We start from the raw sequence: 25,007 nt of genomic DNA, 5'->3' as shown, positions 1-25,007 counted from the left end.
CTTGATGCACCCCAGGACACAATGGGCCCCCCTGGCTGCCAGGGCAGACTGCTGGCTCATCTTCAGTTTGCCATCAACCAGGTCCCCCAGGTCCCTCTCTGCCAGGCTGCTCTCCAGCCACTCACTCCCCAGGCTGTACTTACCACCAGGGCTGCCCCATCCCAGGTGCACAATCCAGCACTTGCCTTTGTTAAACTTCATGTGTTTGGTGATTGTCCATCTCTCTAATTTGCAGAGGTCTCTGCAGGGCCTGCCTGCCCTCAGGGAAGTCAACAGCTCCTCCCAGTTTTGTACCATCAGCAAACTTGCTTAGAATTCCTTTGTGTTGTTTTGTTTGTTTGTTTGTTTTTATTTGAAAAGATGTTTCTCATAGTTTTTAACTAGAATTTCTCATTAGAGTAGTTAAGAGGCTGGGTCATTCATTCTGGTGGGTTTTTAGAGAATCACCTCGAGGTCCTTGCTTTCTTTCAGCTTGAGTAGAGACTTTAACTGTAATATTCTGTGCCCCAGTTTATTTATCTTGCACAGCTGGATAAAAGTACTATGATACCATTTTTTTTTTCCAGTTTGAAAGATGTCTGAATGGCCACTACAGAATTGTTTCACCTCACATCACCAAGTAGTTAACTAGTGTAAGTATTTAATAATTATTAAAAATTAATTGGTTTCATTTATTTTGTCATTATTTCCACTCCTCATAAATAATACACTATTAACTGCAGCTGTCCAGCATTGAAGATTAATATTTTTGCTGCTGGATTATGTTTTGCCTCTCGCTCTTTGGTTCAATTAATATCTAATAACTGTACAAAAGGGAATAGTTCAGGCAGGCTGAGTTGAGTAGTGGAGACTTATCCATAGCTCAGCAGTAATGGTTGGTGTTGGAGAGATGATCTGAGGGTTCTTGGACTTTTTAAGGACCAATCCCAATCTAATCATGCGTATTGTCAATGGAGGCCACCTCTCTGTAAAGAGAGGGTTAAGAACAGACACACTGAATTAATGTGCCCAACTTAATTTCTGCAGGTACATCCTGTAGCTGGCAGGGAGTGGTATAAGGAGGAAAATGTATCTCATTTAGGGAGGGAAAATTGGTTTGCTGCTATATCGTAGAAAATTATCTGTGATGGGCCCTGTAAATCTCAGGAAGGGCTGAAGTCCCATGTGAGGTTGCTAGAAATGACATAAGCTGGTGATAGGGTTGCTAATTCATAGTGAGGTGTGTTTTCATTTTTCTTAATGCTGTAAAAGGAAGGGATAGTACAAGAGGATTGTCGCAGGGCAACATAGCATTGTTGAAGGCAATTCTTTGAGGAAGAAAATTACCTCGATTGTGCCCAAAGAAACAGGGATAAGACATTCCAGACTGTCTCATATTCAAGACTTCATATAGGTAAAGGCATCATCAGAACAAGATGGAGTTACTAATAAGAAGATGGATACAACTGTTTGACCGAAGCCAAAAGTAGTTGAAGTTGTAGTTGAAGAACTCACTGCAGCAACAAATACTTGCATTCAAGTTCTTGATCTAAATCAAGGAACAGGCCTTGAGCTTGTAATTTCAATAATCTATTGTTGTGCTGTTTGAACATTTAGGAAAATGTACTTTATTTAATGGCACAGAATTGCAATGATCTTTGTTTTCCTTATCCTTCTGAGCTGAATCTATCACAGACCAATGAAAGTGCTGCTTCCAGCTGTGTCCCTGCCAAAGACTCTCACTTTACTACATCAGTTAACATCTGTTCATCCTGTGTCAGAACTCAGATTTGAGTTCCATTCCCCAGTATACCAAAATCCAGCCACAAATGCTGTCAAATGCACACAAATGCAGTGCCAAAGTCTATAAATACAGTCCTTTGAAGTATAAAAACTGGCAAGTCAGTGTACAACAAAATAACCATTTGCTGTCACTGCTGAGCAGATCTTGGAAACAAAGGAGTGGTGAACACCTGATTGCTATTTCCTGGCTCCAGTAAAAATTGATTATCAAGATCAGACCAGAACTTAAGAATGTTCCAGAAGGAGGAAAGCAGCTTTTCTCCTCCCTTTTCCTGTGCCTGCAGTACAGAGCAAGCTGAGCAGCAGTACCCTGAAGTGAGCCACCAGCTAATGCCACAAACTGGGAATAGTGGAGGAAAGAATTGTTCTGGAGTTTGGGCACTGATCTCAAGTGAAAGGGTTGTCTGTCCCCTTTCAACTGAAAACTATAGTTTCTTGTGCATGCAAGAGATCTTAGAATCACAGACTCATAGGATGGTTTGAGTTGGAAAGGACCTTAAAGATCATCTAGGTCCAATGCCCTTGCCATGGGCAGGGACACCTTCCACTAGACCCATTTGCTCTGAGCCACATCCAGTCTGGCCTTGAACACTTCCAGGAATGAGACAGCCAAAATTTCCTTGGGGAAACCTGTGCCAGTGTCTCACCACCCTCACACTAAATAATTTTTTCCTAATGTCTAACCTAAATCTCCCCTTGTCCTATCACTACATGTCCTTGTAAAAAGTCCCTCCCCAGCTTTCTTGTAGGACCCCTCTGGTACTGGAAGGCCACTATAAGGTCACCCCAGAGCCTTCTCTTCTGCAGGCCAGACAACCCCAACTGTCAGCCTGTCCTCATAGCAGAGGTGCTCCAGCCCTCTGATCATCTTTGTGGCCTCCTCTGCAATCTCTCCAACAGCTCGATGTCCTTCTTATGTTGGGGGCTCCAGAGCTGGACACAGTACTCCATGCAGGGTCTCTCAAGTGCAGAGTAGAGGGGGAGAATCACCTCCCTTGACCTGCTGGCCACCCTTCTTTTGATGCAGCCCAGGACACGGTGGCTTTCTGGGCTGCAGGTGCACATTGCCAGCTCATGTTGAGCTTCTCATCAACCAAGATGCTCAAGTCCTTCTCCTCAGGGCTGCTCTTATTCCATTCTCTGCCCAGCCCGTATTTGTGCTTGGGTTTGCCCCAAGCCTTGTGCAGAACCTTGCACTTGGCCTTACTGATCTTCATGAGGTTGCAATAGGCTCACCTCTCCAGCCTGTGAAGGTCCCTCTGGATGGCATCCCTTCCCTCCAGTGCATTGACCTCACCACACACTTTGGTGTCACCAGCAAACTTGCTGAGGATACACTCAATCCCACTGTCCATGTCTCCAACAAAGATGTTAAACAGCCCTGGTCCCAATACTGACCCCTGAGGAACACCACTCATTACCTGCCTCCATTTGGACATTGAGTCATTGACCACAACTCTCTGGGTGTGGCCATCCAGCCAATCTCTTATCCACCAAGTGGTCCATCTGTCCAATCCATGTCTTGTCAGTTTGGAGACCAGGATGTCATGTGGGACAGTGACAAATACCTTGCACAAATGCAGGCAGATGACATCAGTTTGCTCTGCCACCATCCACCATCCCTGTAGCCTTGTTGTAGAAGGCCACCAGACTGGTCAGGAATGACTTGCCCTTGGTGAAGCCATATTGGCTGTCACCAATCACCTCTTTATATTCTATGTGCCTTAGCAGGTTTTACAGGAGGATCTGCTCCATGACCTTGCCAGGCACAGAGGTGAGACTGACTGGCCTGTAGTTCCCCAGGTCTTTCTTTTTCCCCTTTTTAAAAATAGGGGCTATGTTCCCTTTTTTCCAATCAGCAGGAACCTCACCAGACTGCCATGACCTCTCAAATATGATGGACAGAGGGTTAGCAACTGTATCTGCCAGCTCCCACAGGACCCGTGGATGGACCCCATCAGGTCCCTTGACTTGTGCACCTTCAGGTTCTTTAGATGGTCACAGATATGTTCTTCTTCTACAGTGGGGGGTGCTTCCTTCTCCCAGTCCCTGCTTTCACCTGCTGTGGCCTTTGTGTTGAGGCTGGAGCACTTGCCAGAGAAGACTGAAGCAAAGAAGTCATTGAGGACCTCAGCCTTCTCAATATCCTGCATAGCTAGTTCTCCCATTTCCTTCAGGAGAGGGCCTCAGCCATCTCCTTGGTTGTCCTTTCTCCCCAACATACCTATAGTAGCTTTTCTTATTGTTCTTAACATTGCTGGTGAGATTTAATTCTACCTGGGCTTTAGTTTTCCTAACCTGAGCCCTGACTGCTCAGACAACTTCTTCATACTCCTCCCAGGCTGCCTGTCCTTGCTTCCACCCTCTGTAGACTTTTTACGTCTAAGTATATTGAGAAGCCCTTTCTTCATCCATGCAGGTCTCCTGGCTTTCTTGTCTGTCTTCCTCTCTGATGGGATACATTGCTCTTGGGCTTGGAGAACGTGATCCTTGAATATTGACCAGCTTTCTGGTCAATGATGGAGATGATCAGAGAGAGCTGAGTTATTCAATGTCAGTGCCTAGTATTGGAGATTTAAGATACAGTGTGATCACATGCATAGTGACTTGAGGCTAAGTGACATTAGGGCACCCACCACTTCCTTTGTTGGGGTTTCGTCTGGCATTTGATGTGAGGTAAGAAAGAACTTTAGCCTTGAATAGGTGTCAACTAAAAAGTATTTCCATTATACATTCCTTGTAATAGCTAAATAAATGCCAGAGTTAAGTTTTTATTTCCTACCCCTGTTCTCCACTACCCCTCTGGCATGCCTCTACATCTGTTGCCTTAGCTAGAGTTTAAACTGAATGACTGAGATGACTTGGGCTCTAAGAAAAACATGGGTTATTTTTTTAGTACAAACCCATTCCATTATTGCCTCACAGACACAAAAGCAGCTGTATCAACCCAACTGAGTAAGTAGGAAACTGCAGTACTGGAAGCATGTAAATTTAGTTAGGACAGCCTCCTGAGGTGGCTGTATTGGTGTACACCGTGTGTTGTAGGATTGCACCTCTAGCATTTGGAAGAATAGGTCAGCATAACCTACATTCCTTGTATAAAGGGTGTTTGAGCTGAGGACTGTGACCTGTTAGCTGGGGAACTGCACCTTCATTCTGACCACTGATAATGGATGATGCTTAAGACAAACCTGAAATTTCAAGTTTCTTTATACAATAAATCCAAACTTTATATGTCCTACATATCCAAAGCAAGGTAGATTCATTCTGGAGTGTATGCATTATAGGAGATAATTTTCAATGGATCAGTAGGACTTTGTCCACCACACACACACCCTCATTACCATTTTTTTCCCTCAGACTTAGAGATTTCTTTTTGTGACTGTGGGAAGACTGGCAGCCACAGCTTAAGGACCAACTTCATGTTCCCAGTTTTTTTACTTTTCAGACTTCTCTCATGCTATAATGGGGATTGTAATACTACTTAACTGTAACAAACATTCTTTAGAAAAGTTTCTCTTTGTGTATTTACCTGATTTGAATCCTTTCAGGAAAATCTCTCCTTGGTTTCCACAAATAACAAGTAGCTTTTCCTAGCTCACAGAGGTGTGTGTGAATGTTTTCTGTGATTCTCTAGACAAGAGCTGAGCCATAAAACCACCAGGGCTTGGAAGCTCTTCTTTGGTTGTGTGATGGACTCTTTTTACGACTCTTGCCTAATAACTCTGTATGAGTCTGGGTGTGCCATCACAGCTATACCATGATTTGTAGTGTGCGCTAACTTCATTCAAATAGGCATAAGGGAAACTTTTTGCAGGTAATAAGCAATATTCATGAGTATCTGAAAAACGCCTTTACTGTGTTTCCACTCTTGTGCTTTGCTTTTCAGCTAACTGCTGTTAGCAGAGTGCTTCCTACATTCAACAGGTCAGTGATTATGTAGGGCCAGCCTTCATGGCTACAAAGAACAGCTAAATGTATTCTAATAATCTTTTGATAGCAGTCACTAAAGAACTAGTTTTTAATTGGCTTTTACATGTTCACCATGATGTTAACTTTTAGCTACATCCTCATGCTTGAATCAAAACTCCATGGGAATTATTCTGTATTTGGCCTGAAATAAAAAAGGTACTTTGAACAGATTGGGTTTAAGTGTGATTGTTTAACAGTCTAAAGTATCTTCAGCTCCTCCCTTGTTTTTTGATATTCATCTGATTTGTTCAAGGAGCTAAGATAACAAAAAATAACTCTGCAAAAAGAAAAGTGATTTATTTTAGTTCCTTGAACTGATTCATTGCAAGTTCAGGTGAGTACTGGAAATGATGCTACAAAGAAAGCAGGAATATCTGAAGTTTATTGGAAATGACTGCTGAAATTAGTTCAAGTTATAGAGCTATACCATATAAACTGACTTAACTACTCAGCATCACCAAAAAAGACTAGAAGAAAATTATCCCCTACTACAAAATGTTAACTTTTTTTCATAGGTTGATATCTGTAGTTTATAAGTAGGTTGTTCTAATAATCTCATTCTATATTATGTAAAAAATTCTTTTTGAGATAATAGATATCCCTTAGCCATGCTGACTCCTTTTCTGTTTTACAGTTGGAGTAACTGTAAAACGTTAAAATACTATGCCCTATTTGATTTATATAGCATACCATGCGTCAAGTATTTTCCTGTGTTCTAATTCATATTAAGGAAAGAGCTAATAGGATAGTGAGTATTATGAGAATAATTTCAGACAAGTATACTTAGAGTGATTGCCTCTTCCTTGCTCAAAATATCTGGTTTCTTTCCTAACTAATAAACTCAATCCTGTCATGTTGCCAGAATGAACTAAGCACCTATATTTTTTAATCACCCTCTTAAATGTTGAGCAGTCAGTGTCCAACGAGTGATGACTGGCACCTCATTAACTCCCATATAAAGAGCCTCATGGGAAAAATTAAAGAGATTAAATAAATGAATTAATGAGCTTGTTACCATTTATTCATTTTTTATTTCAGCTACATAACTGTAATAGTGTTAGTTACATTTACTTGCTTTTCTTTACTAATCCAGATCATAGCCTGTGACTGTAGGCACGAGTGAGGGTTAAGATGAAGTAAGAAACCTCTTGGTAAATCAGTGCCATGCTAAGAAGGGTTTAATCAGGTTTGATACAGCACTGGTAGATTAAAAACTGCCTCCAGGCTCCTTGGTTCTGCCACTTTTCCCAGACAGAACCTCCCACACTTTGCTTGATGAGAGGCTGGTGTTCTCTCCACCCAGAAACTCAGGTCCAGGCACCCTTGTCTGTAGAGTGAGTTGTTAATCAGGCAGCACGGTCCAGCTAAGCGACCAAGTAGCTTTAGAGTTAGCTCTTGGCTGCTGTCGTAGCCCAAAGGCTGCATGAGTATTTCCCAGTACTCTGGACAGAAACACAATGTGGAGCAGCGGTGTGTGTGTCATCATCTGCACATGTCAACATCTGCCCACCACCCCTCCCGGTTCCACGTGGGGCAGATGATGTGCACACCCGTCTCCACCTTTTGTTTCCCATTGCCTCAACCCCCAGCTGCACTGAAGGTCTTTGCCTCAAGAAGCCAGTCATGTTTTTCTTTAGAGAATGCATTAATTCAAACATTCTGGAGCATTTTACAAAACAGATATCTTACCAGTACATGACTTGTACTGAAGCTATTTTCTGTGTTGCCTAAAATATACAGCTGAAGTTAAAAATACATAGGCAAGACTCTGACAAGCAAAGACTCTTGTTTCTTTGTTTAGCTAGTTGGAGAATTCCACAGGCAAGGCACATGAAACAGTAAACTATGGCATAGCACCAAACAATGAAGATCACAGGTGCACAGAAGGTGCAGTTTGTTCAAAAGATCAGCTAGAGCTGAACATAGAGATCTCCAGGAGACATACCAAAATAATACTGTTTTACATGTATGCTTTCTGCTGGAAAACTATTCACTAATGTAATCTTCAGTTGATCTCTAAAACTTAAAAAAAACCTGACCCTGTTACAACTCACCAAGCCAAGAAGGATAAATTTGGTCAGAAGAATATATAAACAACTGCATTATTCTTTAGAAAATTTTATCATGTTGACTCTTAAAGGCCAACTCTGAGGGTTAATCTTGTTCTAGTTCCTCAGAAAAACAAAAATAGAAATGATTCTATCCTGAAGATTTTTGTTTGGCTTTACAATTTTCCACCAAATATTTTCACAATAAAAGTCTGCATGTCTTCTGAATGTAGATATATTTCAGATTATTTAATACTCACAGGGCTTTTCACAAGCTTTTTGAAAGGTCCCAGTACTAGTACAGTTTCATCCTGTCCATTGTCCTTCACTGTTTTTCTTTCAAATATACATTGATGTTTTTGTATTAGAATTGTGTCCTCTGATCCTCTCAGCTGCCATTGAAAATGAACATGATCTAGCAGGCAGAAGGCATTAGGTGTAGATCTGTTGAGAACAGTGTAAGAACACAAGCCAAATTTATTATTTATTTTTTTTCAGAATCAGGCTTTGCTGGATCCAAGTAGCTGACAGGATCTAACAACAAAATAGTTGAAATTTAGATTACATCAACTGGTTGTCAATTTGGTCTTGTTAACCGCAGGAAATCCAAATTAGAGACAAATCCTAAAGCTCTTCTTGAGCAATAGGGACCACTTTAAATCTCAAAGCAAGATTTCTTTTCAAGAGACTCTTGAAGGTCTGGGTTACATGTAATGTTCAGGAAAATACAGTTTCTTTGAAAAACATCTTAATTTTCTCTTCAGAGTTCTGTTTAAAAAGTTGATGCTTCAAAAATGGAATAAAATACACACTAGATCTTCAGAGGCAATAGTGTTTCTTTAGAGGTGTTTTCAGAAGACCTCTGGAGAGAGCAGTACTGTGTTTGCTTCTGCTTGATTAATTATTGATGATGAAAGAAATAACTAAATCACTCCTGACTAAAGTGGCCAACAATTCTTATGCAGGTAAATAAGGACAAGAAAAAAGGAATCATATATGTCAGTCTGAGTCACACACTAGCTTAGAAGCTTTTGTGCAGTGTGTTAGGCATAGTTGGGTACAAAACTGTAGCTCACAAGTCCTAAGTGGAGACTGTATCACTGATTCTGAGGACTGCTGAAGCTTCAGAGAGGGTGAGGAACTCAGGTACTGTCAGCTTGATGCTGTAGGTTAACGTGAGATGTCAACAAGCTTAGCTCCATAAAAGGGTAATTTTGTTTACAGTCTTTCTATGCAGCATTATAAATGCACTTGTGTATTTAGTATGTTCCTGTATTTTATGAATGCTGGTGAAATCAAAGGGTACTCGTCTGGATGTTGAAGTAATAGGAACAGATCACCAGAAGCTAAAACCAGAAAATTTAAAATTAGAAGTTAACAATGCACTTTCAGTTCTGAGCATGATTCTCCTCCCAAGATAAATTATCAAGGATAACATCTAAATGAGAACTTCAAGATAGACATCCATAGGGAGAAGCTAGTCATGAGCTGAAAATTGACACAAAATACTTTTGTGTCAATTGACAGGAAAAAAGCCACGACACTGCACTTCAGCCAGGAGATTTGGAATCAAAGAAGGTTTCTGAAATCAGTGGAGGCGGCTTGAGAACAGAGCCTGGTAAGATCACACTGTTACTTCTGACCTTTTTCTGGATGATACATATTATCTTGAATTATTTTGTTAAATGGATTAAATGTATTAGCCTCAGATGTGCAAATGGTACTAGATGTTCTGGTTTTTCCTTTTGGCCTTGAACACTCTGTCTGCAAATAACTTGGGAATTACTTAAGTAATGAGAAGTAGTGTATGTGGAGTGGTGGAACAGAGCTCTGCTGTGAGAACCCCATTAGAAACATAAGCTGTGGGCAAACTACTGCTGACATAAAATTCCTATTAGCCTAGGGTTATGGAACATTTCTGTATTATATTACAAAAAATGTATATAATCTTTGAATTTAAGTTTTAAATGCAACATTACTCTAATTCCCAGACTTATAAAGTAATTCCCAGACTTTTAAATTAAATAATGTCCCTGCCCCACAGTTCAAGTATTGGAATAAACAACTTACATGTTAGTAAATATCCACTGGGGTTTGTGTTTGATGGAAGGAGACAGTTGAAAGGAAATACTTCAGAGGAAACTCTTGCAAAAACACTTCAGACTTTGTTAAGAAGCAGACTTAGGATCAAGTCCACTTAAAAAGAATACTTGCCAGTTAGTTTTATTTAATATAATGAAACCCTCTGTGACTTTGAACTAAATCTGTTGTTTTGCTATTTGGGTTTTTTTCATTCAGCTAGACATAGTGCTGCATCTGTGTATGTAGGTAATTTCTTTTCAAGTATTTTCCTCAGGTTTATGGAATAAAGCTGGACACGCAGATCCTGAAAGGTCATTTGAAAACTTTTTCTTTCTTTAGAAACTAGTATCACCAGGCAAGAAAAAAAGTGTGTTTTGTTGGTTTTTTTACGGTAACATTCTGTGAGTGTTTGCTTGGCATTTTCATTTTTATGTGAATGTGTGCAACTTTATAGTTCTTTTTGAGAATTTTATTCCTGGAATAGAAGACACAACACAAACCTGAGTTTGTAACTTGAAACTGTAATATAAGAAATTAGGTATTTCAGTTTAAAAAAATTAAAATAAAATTTAAAAAAGCATTTGCTTTTAAGACTGCAGAACATTTTTGAAGCAGCTGAAATGATGAATCGACAAACATCTTTGTAAGACAACGCCAGAATATCATTTTAAAGATCTGATAACCACAAAAACAGGGGTGTTTTAGACACAGTGACAGAAAACCAGACTGCTAATTCAAAACATAATGCCTACGGTCTGAGAACAGTTGCCCCAAACTGCTAACACACAGCAACGCACAGTCAGGTTTCAACAATTGTTCTTCATTTCATAAACTCGTACAGATTGCTGTAGATGTTTAACTTTTCTCTAGCATTGATTTGTACAGTTATAAATCACTTGGGGTTTTTTGTTATTTCAAGGATTCACACAAGATTTCTTTTTACAAATTATTTGTTGAGTTCGCAGGTAATCTACTGATGTTGAGGAATGGGCAGTCTCCATCACATAGCTGTGTGGAAGTGGTGTAAGAAAGCAGAGCGTGTAATTATAAAGTCTGTTCATTCCTGGATATTACAAGATGACCCAAGAATGTTGTGTATATACAATCCGCATCAAAGAAGAGATTAGGAAAATCAGATGTGGGCAGGTATGCTCTGGTCAGAGTAATTTAGAAAAGACACAGAACTTTAGAACAGTTCTTTTAAAGTAGAGACAAAGACAGAAATAAAGGGAGAGTAGGATGAAATGCTGAAGTAGTTAGAGCTAGACTAACCTGACACCTGTCTACGTAGAAGTGCAGTAAATCTCAATCTAACTTCAGTAGAGCATGCTTTTGACAGCTAGGAAGCATGGGATTGAAAAGTGGAATTTAGAAAAGGATGTGTAGATCTGTACCTGAAAAGCTAGTAAGACTAGCAATTAAAGGAAAGCTCTTGTGTAGAAGAGGATTAGCTTTTAAATTCCCCAGTGTGAGTGTTGGATCTTTAATGCTTGTTGTAATCACTTGGAGACAAAAGATAGGAATACAGTGATGAAGTTTCCCAGTTCTGCAAAGCAATATCAAAGTGCTATATGGGAAGAACTTGGTGACCGTGAGAACTACAGGAATGTAAACAATGAAATCCTGTAGTACAAAAAGCAAATCCAATGGAATGGAATGCAAGGACTGAGGGTGGGCTAGTAACAAAAAAGACAGTTTCAGCCAATAGCTCATTAGCTGGAAACAAGAGCAAATTGCTTTAGCAAGTATTGTCATAGGAGCTTTGGCCTGCCTTAGCTGAATTCTTTCTAGAAGAAATAGATGAGCGTTAATGATGTTAGGCAGAATTCTGGTGAACACATTACAATAATTTGTGATGTTCTACTGATTCATATTCAAGAAACATAAATTAAAATTGGATCAGATGCAAAGAAAGTCTCTATTCTTACTATTCTAGTAGCCTTTCTTACAAGAAGTTACCTCAAAAATAATCTGTTTACTGTAGCAAGGAATAAAATCATAGAATCACAGAATTATTTGCATGGGAAGGGACCTTTAAAGATCACCCCAGTTGCAAGCCTCCTTTCTATGGTCAGGGACTTCAATATCCCAACCAACTGTTTGCTGTGAGAGAGGATACTCTCCACAACATGTTGTGTAGTGGAGGAGGGATGCCAAGGGGAGGTTGTAACACTAAGGACAGACAGGATAACAAAATGCAAAACTCTGAACTATCTGAGCCACACGGACAAGTAGATGTAAAATAGAAAATAAACTTCAGTGGGAAGTTGGAAGATAGTTATTTTCTGTTAAAGCAATTAAGGGCTGGATCACCTCCCACTAAGAACAGTGAGAGCCTCAGAAGTAGCTGCTTTTAAAATGTATCTTGATTAGTTCATTAACAAGCTTATGCAATATGATTATTCATAATAGCAAGTGGCTTGGCTGAATCAGGTGGTTTCTTCCAGCCTCTGCTCCCAGTTCTTGCCTCCCTGAGGGTGGATCTGTAGAGACATCTGTAGATGAAATATTACACATCTCCCTTAACTCAAAAAATATCTTTTTAAGACTGAACCATGATACTAGTGTCACTTCTTTGGAATTGTCAGGTTCAGCTATTATTTCAGTTGCAGCACTCATTTTCATTGCAAGTCTAGGCAGTGGCCAGAGCTGGTTCATGTATGTAGGGGCACTGGATTTTCTCACTCTTGAGCTTTTGACATACCAGTGCAGAATATGAAAGGCTTCAGTGTGCCTTTGTGAAGCTGAGTTGCTGCCTGTGGAGGGATGGAAGTGCCTTCTGGGAGCTGGGGAGGTCATGATCCCCTCAAGCACTGTGGACGTGATGATCAGACAGCACTGGCAGGACAGGTCTGGCTAGTGTTCCCACAGTTCCTTTCCTGACTGTCTTTCCCAACATGTGCAAGTGAAAGGAGTTGCTTGGAAAAAATGGGAGGAAAGGGAAAAGACGATGGAGTACAATCTCAGATTTCAGAGTCTCTGTTGCCCATGCTAGTGGTAACTGAGTTTATAAAGCCCTGTTTTGTTGATCTCCTGCTTAAATGAGTACAGGTTACCACATTGGTAAGTGGGGCAATTGCCTGGAACTTGCACTTTTCTTTTAATGCACTATTGTTTTTCTTTCACATGTATAACCCCTGCTAATGGTTTTGGGAGCTCTGCTTAGGGAACATGCATGTGCAGCTGCCAAACTAAACAGAGAACTATGCTATATGTGTTTCTGGAGTCCAGCTCTCTACAATGGAGATAAGTTTTGCACATCATTGTTTTTTGTTTCTTACCCTTTTTTTAATCAGGCATCCAATAATATATTTCTGTGTCCAGCATTGTGGAAATCTGCAATGTGCACTTGAGTGGGAGTAGTTCTTACATAAACACTTCTTGTGTTTATGCACTTCCCACAGACCTCGTGGAACCCTTGTGTAATAATTTTCTTCAATAAAGAGAACTTAACAAGCATTCATCATCAAAACAGTGAGATTCTGTAGTTTGGTGGGTCAGGCATCTTGCCTGGTTTCGGCAGAGTGCAACTTGAAATTTTTTGGCATTGGCAAATTCAGGAAGGGTTGGGCTGGGTAAGGGTATCTGGTCTGGCTGGGATGAAGGCCTCATAGTGCTGTGCTTTGTATTTGTAGCTAGAAAGGTGGTGATAAGACACCAGAGGTTTTTTTTTTTTCTAAGTCAGACTTGTAAAGCCTTTAAAAAGTCAAATCTATAAACCAAAACCATACATATCTTTGATAAATTCCATCACTCAGTTAGCATACACATGAAAATACATGGTTGATGAAAGATGATTAATTCAATGCAACATTTAAAGAAAAATCTTGTCTAAAACCATCTTACATTTAAAATGTTCTGTCCTACAAGATGAATGTATTTGTCATCATGATACAATGAAATTATTCTCTTAAGTAAATTGAAATAATATACTTGATCTTCTGAAATGTCTTTGGGTGATCAGAGCTCTCTGCTGACTCATTTTTACAGATTTTCTTATATTTATTGTGCTTTAACATGTTAAAACTGGATTTGGTCCACATTAAATCAGAACAGTTTTTAAATCCCACTGTTGTCACTTACTAAAAAATTATGTGGCTGTCCATCACCAGTCTTGACCTTAGAGAATATCACTGATGTTATTCTTTCTTCATGTTGCTTGCAGTCTTGTGTTCAGTAAGATTGTGTCCAGAACAACATTTTGTTCTAGTATCCTGGAAGTCAGTTAAGGCTAGATTATGATGGGAGAACAAAAAGGTTACACTTGAGTCATTTGTAGCAGTCTACATGTGTAGCTGATTATCTTTCTTCTCTACAGTTAGAAAAGACCTTATGTTTCTGTTGGATGATCATAAAAATCAATGTCTATAAGGAAAAAGCATTCTGAAGGTTTTTGTTTTGTTGGGTTTTTTTGTTTGTTTGTTTGTTTTTTCCAAAGTTTATAAAATGTTTTTCTCTTTGAAAATGGTATTTAACTAGAAATAATATGTAAATGTGTGTAGCTCAAGGAAATACCCTTCTCTATATACTTTGCTGTACAAACTGGGATCTTGCTGCTTTAGTTAGTCAGTTCTGTTGAAAGATTATATCACCTGCTAGAGGTAGAGCAGTGAAACTAGATTAGTAGTTGCTGTTTTACCTTGATCAGACATTTTAAAGGTAATTTAAAACATAGATCCACTTTGCTATTATGCTTCTAAAAATGAAAACGTATTTATCTTTAAATTCACTGTCCCTTTAAGTAAGATTCAAGTGTATGGGCAAATGTATGTTTTGATATTCTGAGTTTTCTACGATTCCTGTTTGTGCAAAACTTTTATTTGCAAGACCTGAGGATGGTGAAGATTTCTGCCCTGATTTCCACAGTAATGTTTCCAATGAAAGATACAGTCTACAGTCTTCTCTCTGTTCCTATTTCCCCCTCATGTAACACTCAAAGGTTTCCGATCATAGTCTTTGGTTGTCTTACTCAACTCACTCCAGTCTACAGTGATGAAATAACTTCTCAGTTCAAAGAACAAAGCCCTTAACTTTGCTTTTTTCAGTTAGGATAGAAAATTTCAAAATATGAAACATCTTTCAAAATCTTTATAAACTAAAGCAAATCTCTGTGATCATCAAGCATGATCAAGACCAGATTTATTCTGTATTACAGTAGTAACAAGAAAAGGGCACTTTCTGAAGGGAAAGAAAAAAAAAAAAAAAAAAAAAAAAAAAGAGTCCCTTTCTAAAGCAATTGCAAATACCTGCTCTTTGCTGCAGTCTTCTAAATTCACAATCAGATTGGCATGATCTTAACAGCAGTGACCCTTGCCCTGTGTGCAACTGTTGTCCTTTCTGTGTGTAAGCATGAAGTGTTCCAATTTCCAGTTTTACTGTGTCAGGAGAAGAGGGTGATACATAGAGAACTGCTAAACAATGATCTACAACTTTATGAATATTTCATATGCTTAGCCCTTGAAGTGCAATTATTACATATCAGGTTTTAAGAATTCATTGTGAGTGTGCATTCATCAAGTTTTACAGGAGCTGTGAGAATAAACCTTCAGAATTGAGTGTCTTCTAAAATTAACACCTTCCAAACAAGCACATGAGAATCAGGTTTAATTTATAGTAAGGCACGTCCTGGATTCTGGCAGAGTGACACAGTTTTGTAGCCAAGTCTGGGAATAAAATAAGAAAAAAGAGTACTAAACAAACAAATTTTAAAAATAACCCACCGATTATTTTTTTTTAAATTAATAAATGGAGGAAGTGTACTTGTCAGGCATCATTCTCACTGGAGCAGGCCTTCCCTGGCTCTCAAGGAGTTATGGGACTTAGAGGAAACAAGAGGATTTTTTTAGGATTGGGCAATCCAAGATATGATGCATTGCTGTAAAGAAGCTGCCTAGTCACAGCTCACCAAAACCATTGCTTTTAGACGATGCAGATGCCTAAAAGGAAAAGCTGAAGCCGTGGAAAGACTTACTAACATTTTCCTTGAAATCAAAGTATCCTCCTCTACTTGAGCAGTTTTTGTTAACCTGATAACACTGGTTTGGGTTTTATTTTGTCAACACTGTTTTCTTTTGGTTAACCCAGGCTGCTGTGTAACAATTTCCATATACTTGCTTATTTTTGATACTTATTCATTTCGGAGAACTGCCTTGATAATAACATTTGCTATCCCAATAGCTCAGGAGTTGAATTTGTTGATTAAATCCTTCTCTATAAACTCTCCTTAGTAATCACTACTGCACATCTTTGCAAAATGTTGTGTCTAGGTTTCCTTAAGGAAGGCCTCATTCCACAGAGCCTAGAACCTGCTCCTTGTGTTTGGTAACAAATACGTCCTGCCTTTCCAAACACCCCAGGCAGGGCTTCTGTATTTCTCTCTCTGTTGCCTGACCTCCCAGTGCTAATGCTGGTGATTAATGGTTATAGAGGCAACTGCTTCATCCCTTGGTATTCATCAGCTCTGTCCAAACAGGATGTCGTGGTTTAACCCCAGCCAGCAACTAATTCCCACACAGCCACTTGCCCACCACCCCCTGGTGGGATGGGGGGAGAATTGGAAGAGTAAAAGTGAGAGAAGTCATGAACTGAGATAAAGACAGTTAAATAGGTGAAGCAAAAGCTGTCCTAGAAATCTTGCATTACTGCATGCAAGATCCCCATAGCACTTGCCTCCCTTCGACTAGATGTGCTTCATAGTGTCAGCACGTAAACCTGTTGGATCGGGTGGCCTGTTTACTGCCTTAGATGCCTACACTTGATACTGTGAAACTGGAGAAGGACAAGATGCAGGCTGCTAAATGCAAGGTCAGGCAGCTTCGATATTTCTGTAGTTTTGAAGACAGTATTGCTCAGCCATGCAAAAACTACTCCCTGTCCAGTTCACAGAAGACACAGAATCTTGAGATTTTAAATCTGTTCCTTTCACCCCTTGCAAAATCTTCTTCTTTCATCTTACTCCTTATCCCTGTATTTTCATAGCTAAGACAGCAAAGAGCTTGAGCCAGCCACCCCGTCAGAACAGGCTTTGCTGCCCTAACAACAGAAGTATTAGTGGACACATTGAGTGTAGATGTCAAGGTACTGGGGGGCTGCAGGGGTGGCCTGAGGTCAGGGGCTGCCCTGTGCCAGAAGAAGCTGGTTCCAGCTGGCTTCATGTTGGAGCCACCACAGGACACAGCTGAGATCATCAGCAAAGCTGGTGGCATCTCTGTGAAAGCATATTTAAGAAGGGGTAAAATGTTGCATACAGTGTGAGGAGTGAGGAAAAAAGAATGAGAAACAACAGGATGAGCATGAGGGTCAGAGAAGAAGGGAGGAGGTGCTCTGGGCATCAGAGCAAGTACCCTTGCAGCCTGTGGAAGAGACCATGGTGGGGCAGATACCCACACTGCAGCTGGTGCAGAACCCCACATAGGAGCAGGTTCTCCTGACCGGAACTGTGGGCCTTGGAGGGGACACACAAGAGCACATTTTTTTCTTTTCCTTTGTGTATGAGCTCAGAAAATGCTCTGCCCAAGGCACAGTCTAGTGGAGTACACAGGACATTTGGCTTCCATTAGCTTGTGCCAGCAGAGTTCTTTCTTTTTCTTTTTTTTTTTTCTCTATAAGATTTTTATTGCTGCCCAAGCTTTTCCTCCTTGTGTCTTGCTTTTTTGTTGAGGGCAAATGAGCAGCTTCCTTCAGAGCTGACACTCAGTGGAGACTCGAGAATTACATCCATATTTCCCCTTTTTCAATCCTTACATTGTGTAATCCAGTTCTGCTGTCTTGTACTTTCTTTCTCTACTATGCAATTTGTACTGCCCTCCCTTCTACAGGACACTGCAGACCTGCCTTAAATTCAGCTCACGATGCACTCATCCAAAGCCAGAACTCACTTTGCTGAGCAATATGACAAAAATGATTGAGTGAAGAGATGATGCCTGCAGCCTGAAATGCCTCTTGAGAAAAGACAGCATGATAAGACAGGGTCCTGAGCCTCCATTTGAAATAATTCTTTGGAAAAATTATGGTGCACAGCTGCCAGTCCTTGTAATCCTCCATTTGGCCAGAGCATCTCTGACAGACTTGCATGTGTCTACTTGCTAGCACACGTGGTTTTCCTCAGTGGCTCAAAGCACATTCAGCAAGGATTGCAGTGTAGACTTTTCTGTAAGAGCATGACTAGGCAGGGGATTGAGCTTCTGTCCTGTGCCCCATCTTTTCTGGCATCCTCAGGGACTCCTTCCAAAGCCATGATCTAATGCCCTGTCTTGGGATCTTTGTCCTCTCTATTAGATGATAAAAAACTGACTCACTGGAGCTCTGCTCCTTGTCATGCTTGGTTAAAATTTGTCAGATCCTTCCAGAGAGAAGGACATTTCTTTTTATGTGAGCCAACTAGTAGACTGGGTGGAGGCCAATAAGATCAACATCTTAAGTATTCCTTGCTGGAAGGAGGAAGGGGTGTCCCAGCTGGATGGATTTAGCTGGTAATTGTATCTCATTGTTTCTGAATTGTAAACCTACATGAGTTGATGGCTAGGAAAGATTTTGTTGGAAGAGTGGTGTACCATGGGTGAAAGGATACCAACAGCAGTGTGAATATAAGTTTTACCACTGTCCTCTGAGGAGATGTCTGCAGAGTATCTTGAAGGCCCTTTTTTTTCTTGTCCATCACATTATGGTGATGAATTCATGCAGTTACAGGCTCTGTAGTTCTCCCCAAAGTGAGGAGCTCTAACAAGAGTTCTTCCTCTCCACTCCTCTTCCATGTTCTCAGATTTGTGATAATTTCTGTACTTTTGCCTTACGCTTTTGTCAGCCCATTTGTGGTGTATAGGCAGTGATGTCCGTGACAGGAAGAGGCTTCACTGTTTGTTGCTCTCAGGGAGTGTCTTAAATGTGCAGAAACTTGTCTCTCTTCTGAATGACTACCAGAAATCCTCTGGTAGTTAGATGTAGAAAAAGACTGGGTATCCTCCATTGCTTACAGAATTTCTCCTCTTGCTGGCAGGACAAAATGTTCTCTTTTTACATAATTATGAAACTCCTGTGTTTATACATAAGCAAAGAAATATCCTTTTTGACAATGAGCAGCAGGCCTATCCACTCTATAGCTTGTTTTACTGCTCTTATTTTTTTCTGAAATCAAAACCTTATCCAGTCCCTCTGCAAGCTTCCATTTTAGCTTCACAGACTTAGGTCATTAATCTTTCTGCTGTGGTCTGGAAAACATCCGCAGACTCATTCCCAGATGTTTTTTGCACTTTCTTATCCAAAATGTGCACCCTGTTGGTGAATCTAAAAAGTTTAACCCAGTCATGGGTACTTTTTTCCACAGTGACATTATAAACTGCATGTTTTCCAGTTCACTTACAAACTCAATGCATAAATAGCTTCAATAAATTATGAAATACACCAATTTGAAATTTTCCAATTTGCTCAATCTGTCACCAACAGTACTACCACACAAGCCCATACTGGTTTTATTTTCATATTAGTTTGTGCATCTGCAGGCAGTAGGAGAGATAATTAGTTTGCATTGATGGATCAAGACTACTTTTAATGAAGCCACATGTGTTTGCTGAGGAGGTCCACTGGAGTAAGGTCATAGCCCCCATTTTGAAAACCTCTCAAGCTTTCATTCAGAGAGTAGCTGTTTTGCTGTGCACAACATGAGGTCTACAAGATCTCTGCATGCCATGGTGTGGGCCACAAACATTCACTTCTTCAAAGTCTTAAGTAAAAGGTCTTAAGTTGTTTGTCCATGATCTAGGAACATGTTCTTCTGGCAACTGGACCCTGAGAATTGCTGATACTATGAGTTAAAAAAGAAAGGCTCTTGTATTTTTAAATACTTAACTCTTATTTGTGCTGCTTATTATTTTGATTCACTTCCCTGGACCTTCAGAACAATGGAAACTATTTTAGAGTGCTTTAAGACATCCTCATCTCCTCCATCACAGCACCTCTGCTTGCTTAATGGCTTTTAGAAAGCTGTATGTTCCAGCTAATGTGTAAATGATATATTATATGTTATTCCATCTTTTTGGTTGCTGTAGCAACATCACACCAAACTACACATTAGTCAGTCCAGGCCAGAAAATGCCTTGTTTCTGAAGCATGGTTTGCACATTATGAAGACTATTAGAAACAAATTCTGAAACAGATAATTGACTATAGAAGCAGCTACAGCAGAAGACTGTGCACGAGAAAGCATTATACTGATTTGATTTGGTTTAGAACTTAATCTGTATATTAAGCTCCATACATAATTCTGTCAAATTTCTGTCACCTCCTTTTGGTCGATGCCAGTACAGTACATATAGCAATTTTTATATCCAAGCAATGAGGAAATAATGGAAAAGTCTCATCAAAGAACTCTTACTAGTCTACATCTAATTGCTACAGAAAAATAAAATAAAGAATACAACTTCAGAGAGAGTCTCAAAAATAGTCATACAATGAAAATTGTTGTGCACTTGATTCCTAGTCTCTACCTTTGTTTCTGTGCTCATCGTTTTGCTGCCTCTGCCTGCTGAGTTCAACACTACTCTGCCTCAAGGAGCAAACCACCAGAGCTCCAAGTCTTTCATGGAGGGGACTGAAATGTTGATGGTAGGGTTACTTGTTCTTCTTTGCTAGGGGGGAATATAATATTGGTGTTCATGGTTTCTTCATCCTTCTCTTTAGAATATACTTTGAGTCATTTTTATGTGGCTCAGAGGGTCCCACTCCAGCAATCCCCAAATTGCCCAAAAACTAGATGCCTCTGTGTCTGCTGGCAGTTCCCCAGCCCAGCAGAGGGTAAGACCAGAAATTGGTCCCAGTACAACCAAGTCTAACCCAACAAAGGTGACACAATATCTGGCCTATCAGGGGTTAAGGTGTAGCTGCTTCTGCCTGCTCCAGACAGCTTAACAGATAAATAACAGCTCCCAGCACTGGGGGAGGGGGAACAAGTGCTCTGCCTCAGGTACCAGTATAATCAAGCAGAAAATAAGAGGATTACTATTTAAATTATTGTTTGGAATGTCGGAGAGTTGCCAGGTACCAATTAATTTGCTTCAGGCAAGATAGTAAAGAATTTTTTGCTAGATTTAATAATGAATATGCTACTGATATTAAAAATAAGAACCAGCAAGTTGGAGATGATTGCAAGCTTGTGGAAGAAGAAGATAGAAGTTACAGCATAAAACACCATATGTGTCTAGTTGGGTGTGTCACCTTCAGCTAGGAAAAATCTTCTGTACTATCTCCTGTTAGATTTCCAGATGTCTGTAGGTGCCTTGTGTGGCACTTCAGCAAATTAAAAACATATAAATCCATTATTTGCAAAATCTATCAGCTTCTTGTATTTTGATTTTGAAAGTTCTCTAGGTGTTCAAGTTTAGGCTGTGACACTGCGGTAGCTAGAAAGACTGGCACTGTTCAGCATGCTGAAAACATGCCTAATTCATACCAATAGTATAGCTCCTGTTTTCCCACTTACGAAGTACATTCCTAATTTAGGAGTGTTCCTGCCCCAAAGTAGTTTCTTAACATATTCTTAAGGTTTGCAGATCAGACCTTGGGTCCTATTTGCAAAAGTGTAACTATAACAGAGAACGATTCTCCTCCCTCACATTCCAGACTCCTTGGGCTCTTCCAGTGGCAGACCCAAATGTCTCGCCAGCCTGTCGCTAGAGGACATGGAATCATAGAATTCCAGGTTGGAAGGGACATCAAGGATCATCTGGTCCAACTGTCGTAGGTAGGAATATTGTTAAGATGAGATGGCCCAGCACCTAGTCCAGCTGAATCTTTAAAGTGTCCAGTGTAGGGGAGACTATTCCCACAACTGACCATTCTCATGGTGAAACTTTTCTTCTGATGTCTAATCAGAATCTCCCCACAAGCAATTTGTGCCCATTACCCCTCGTTTTTTCTATGTGACTTGTAAACAGGGAGTCTCCATCTTCCTGGCAGCCTCCCTTTAAGTACTGGAACATGGTAATAAGGTCTCCCCTAAGCCTTCTTTTCTCAAGGCTGAACAAACCCAGTCCTCTCAGCCTCTCCTCGTGTGGCAGGTCCTCCAGTCCTCTGATCATCCTTGTGGCCCTTCTCTGGACCCTCTCCAGCCTGTCCACTTCCTTTTTGTAGAGCAGGGACCAAAACTGAATGCAGTACTCCGGGTGTGGTCTGACAAGCATAGGGTAGAGCAGGATGATGACTTCTTTATCTCTGCTGGTGATGCCCTTGTTGATGCAGCCCAGCATCCTGTTGGCTATTTTTGCCCCTGCAGAGCACTGGTCACTCATGTTGAGCCTGTTATCCACCAAGGATTTTAGGAAGATAAGGTATCCCATGACTCAAGTATTTTTTCTCTAATCATGCTTCCTTTATTTTTAATAAATCTTTTTTTTTCTCTTCACAGCTTGCCCACATTTTTTGCTCTTCTTTATGCCAGCTGTCTCTATAGCAAACACAAATAGTTGAAAGTTGGTCTGTCATGATAATAAAACACAAATACGTTATTGCAAGCTTATTTGTTCATGGATGTTTTATGTGATACTGAGTTTGGCAAATGTCTAGATTCAGAGCTGAAATACTTTCTGCATTAAGACAGTGTTCCTCTGCATTAAAATAGTCTTCAGGGATTTTCTGAGAAAAAAATAGATTTAGCTGAATGGATCAATGTATTTGTGACTGAGTCACAACTTACACAAAATGTTTTGGAAATCAAAAACCCCAACAATTATTACCTGCAATAATACATTCCACTTTTTGACAGAAGATTTTTCAGCCCTGTGCTTTAGGCAGCAATCTTCTTTTCTGTTGTGGGATGGGCTGATGGTTTGCACTTACAGCACAGAATTCTCTGCTGTGGAGACTCCCATTTTCATGGCATTTTTATGTTACAGTCAGTCTCAGTTCAAGTATGCTTTTATCTACATATACTTTCTAAAAGTCTTTCCTAACTTATTTTTCTTGACATTTTTCCTCAGAGCTTCCTTAATTTGATCTGCTGATTTGCTTTCAGCTTTGTGTGTGTCTACGTGGTCTTTCTTAGCCAATAGGGCATTAGAATAACCAAGACAACCTGGTAGTTTCTTCTCGTTCTTACCTTGTTGATTTGCATTGTCCTGTGACGGAGCAGAGGTGTTTGCTGTACTCTAAAGGAGCTCAGATTGGTGAGAGCAGATGGCTGAACATTTTGTGACTGAGTGGGGTTTTGATGCTTTTGTAGAGTTACGGCAGTAAAAGAAAATACTTTCTTTGTTACTTCACGGCTGCAGAATTTATTGTAAATGTGCTTTATCATGGTGGTGTACATAAATCTGAGGGTTTCTTTTCCTGGATGTGTAAATCATTAACAGAACAGTATGCATGGTCAGTAGTCAGCTTACTTTTTAAACAAGACGTGCTCATTTTTATCGAGGGCATGTGGTTACAGCAAAGTGTAAAACTGGTAGAGGTTCAAATTCAGTAATACCTCATCTCTAGCTGCAAAAATTACATCTGGAATGATGTATTTTATAGGTACAGTAATTGTTAAAAATACAAATACTCCTTTTCCTTATAGACAAATCCAGCTACTACAAATCAGCTCATGTATAGAATCTGCTTAAACTAATCTTCTTTTTGTGCTTCACCCTCTTCTCTTGGAGTCAATCCAGTCAGGACCTTTATTTCCTTAAAGAGCATTTAAGCATCCTGTCCTCATCCTTGAGGACTATATTGTCTCACTGTGATTACTCATGCAACCCCTCCCTAAACTGTGGCTCCATGCTCCCCTCTCTTGTGCTGTCATGTGTCAAACGAAGTAATTGTTGAGTGCCTGTTTCTATCAAACATGTTTAGGTCAACATAAACTTTGTTTTTCCTCTTTTGTTCCTCAGTATAAAAAACACTTGAGTGACAAGTTAATACTTGATCTGGCTGAGACAGGCAGTGAAGACTTGAATTTATAATCTTGAGTTTTGTGATATTCAGGTTTATTTCTTTCACAGAGAATTTTATAAAGGAATCAGCCCCCCTTTACTTGGCTTCCAATAATACTTTTATCAACATATTTATTATACAAGTTCTTCCAAATTCCTTCCTAGTTTGTGATTTTCTGTTTGATCCTTCTTAGTTTGCAAGGCATTACGCATAGAAGTGCGTGTTAATCTGAAGTATGAAAAGTAGTATGTAAAAATGCAATGTTATATAAACTGGTTTTATCAGTATCTTGTTTAAGAATATTATGTCATGCAAATAATAGTTTACATTAGTTAATTTTAATCCTCAAAAAAACCTACCTATAGGTAATCATAAAAACAGAGTGGAAAAAAGTTAGCGAAGCAAAAATTATTTTTAAGTGAAGGTTATGTTTTTACTTCATCCTTCCTTTTCTGCAGGAAGCAACACAGAATATTTGCCCTATAAGCTTTGATGGTGAAGTAATCACTCAAGTTTAATTTTTAACTGTATTCAGTATATTTCACTCTCTGTGACTTCACAGAAAATAGAAATAGCAGTAATTTCTGTACAGTTTATGAAGTGTGAGAGAAATTATGGAGCTATTATGAAATTTAACAGGTGAAATTATAGGGGTTTTTATTATTGTTTGTATTGATATTACCTCTGTGGCACTGAAATCAGCTGTTTACTCTAAGGGATGTGCAATGTTTCAGCTTATTTATATAAGTAGTTCCTTATTTACCTGAATAAAGGGAAGCACTTGACAAATTAAGCCAGTTGATGCTACTAGTTCTTCTGAGTCTTTCCAGAAAATGTAGAGTGGACAGATGCAGCCAGAGAATTGAAAGATTATGTAGATAACAGCATTCAAAAGTGAAGCAGGTAGATATGTCAAGAGGAATTCCCAAGGAACTACAAGGAGTCAAAGGAATGTTCTACACTAAGTTTGAGCTTGTTAAGCTGTGGGATGAACCCCATAGCTAGAACATGAAACAGTCAGTCATGGGGGAAAAGTTGTTAATTGTATTAATGGGTCTGATATTTTATTCTAGTTTTGCTCTTTTCATGCCATCTGAGTACAGAAGATGTGTTTAGAATCCTTGTGCCAAGCTGAAACAGTTTTCCAAGTTGATCTGTCCAAAGAGAGGATCTGTTCTACCTGTTGGGAAGCCTTGGAGGTCAACAGTGTTCCCAGGA

General features: G+C 39.8%; 1 protein-coding gene across 4 annotated transcripts in view; it reads left to right on the top strand.

The window, feature by feature from the left end:
- The first annotated feature begins 566 nt into the window (after nucleotides 1–566).
- The window catches only part of LOC127396100 (prolactin receptor), an 87,124-nt gene continuing 62,683 nt past the window's right edge, over nucleotides 567–25,007 (top strand). For 3 of the 4 annotated variants that reach the window (XR_007891902.1, XM_051643714.1, XM_051643715.1), the window contains exon 1: nucleotides 9,361–9,420. The gene's annotated coding sequence lies outside the window, so the exon portion shown is untranslated. Of the gene's footprint in view, nucleotides 633–9,329; nucleotides 9,421–25,007 lie in introns of those variants that run through there. The other variant, XM_051643716.1, reaches the window with a different exon arrangement.

Source organism: Apus apus, chromosome Z (genome assembly GCF_020740795.1).
Source record: "Apus apus isolate bApuApu2 chromosome Z, bApuApu2.pri.cur, whole genome shotgun sequence".
Classification (NCBI taxonomy): Eukaryota; Metazoa; Chordata; class Aves; order Apodiformes; family Apodidae; genus Apus; species Apus apus.
Note: the sequence above shows the minus strand (reverse complement) of the source record. Positions and strands in the feature narration are given on the sequence as shown.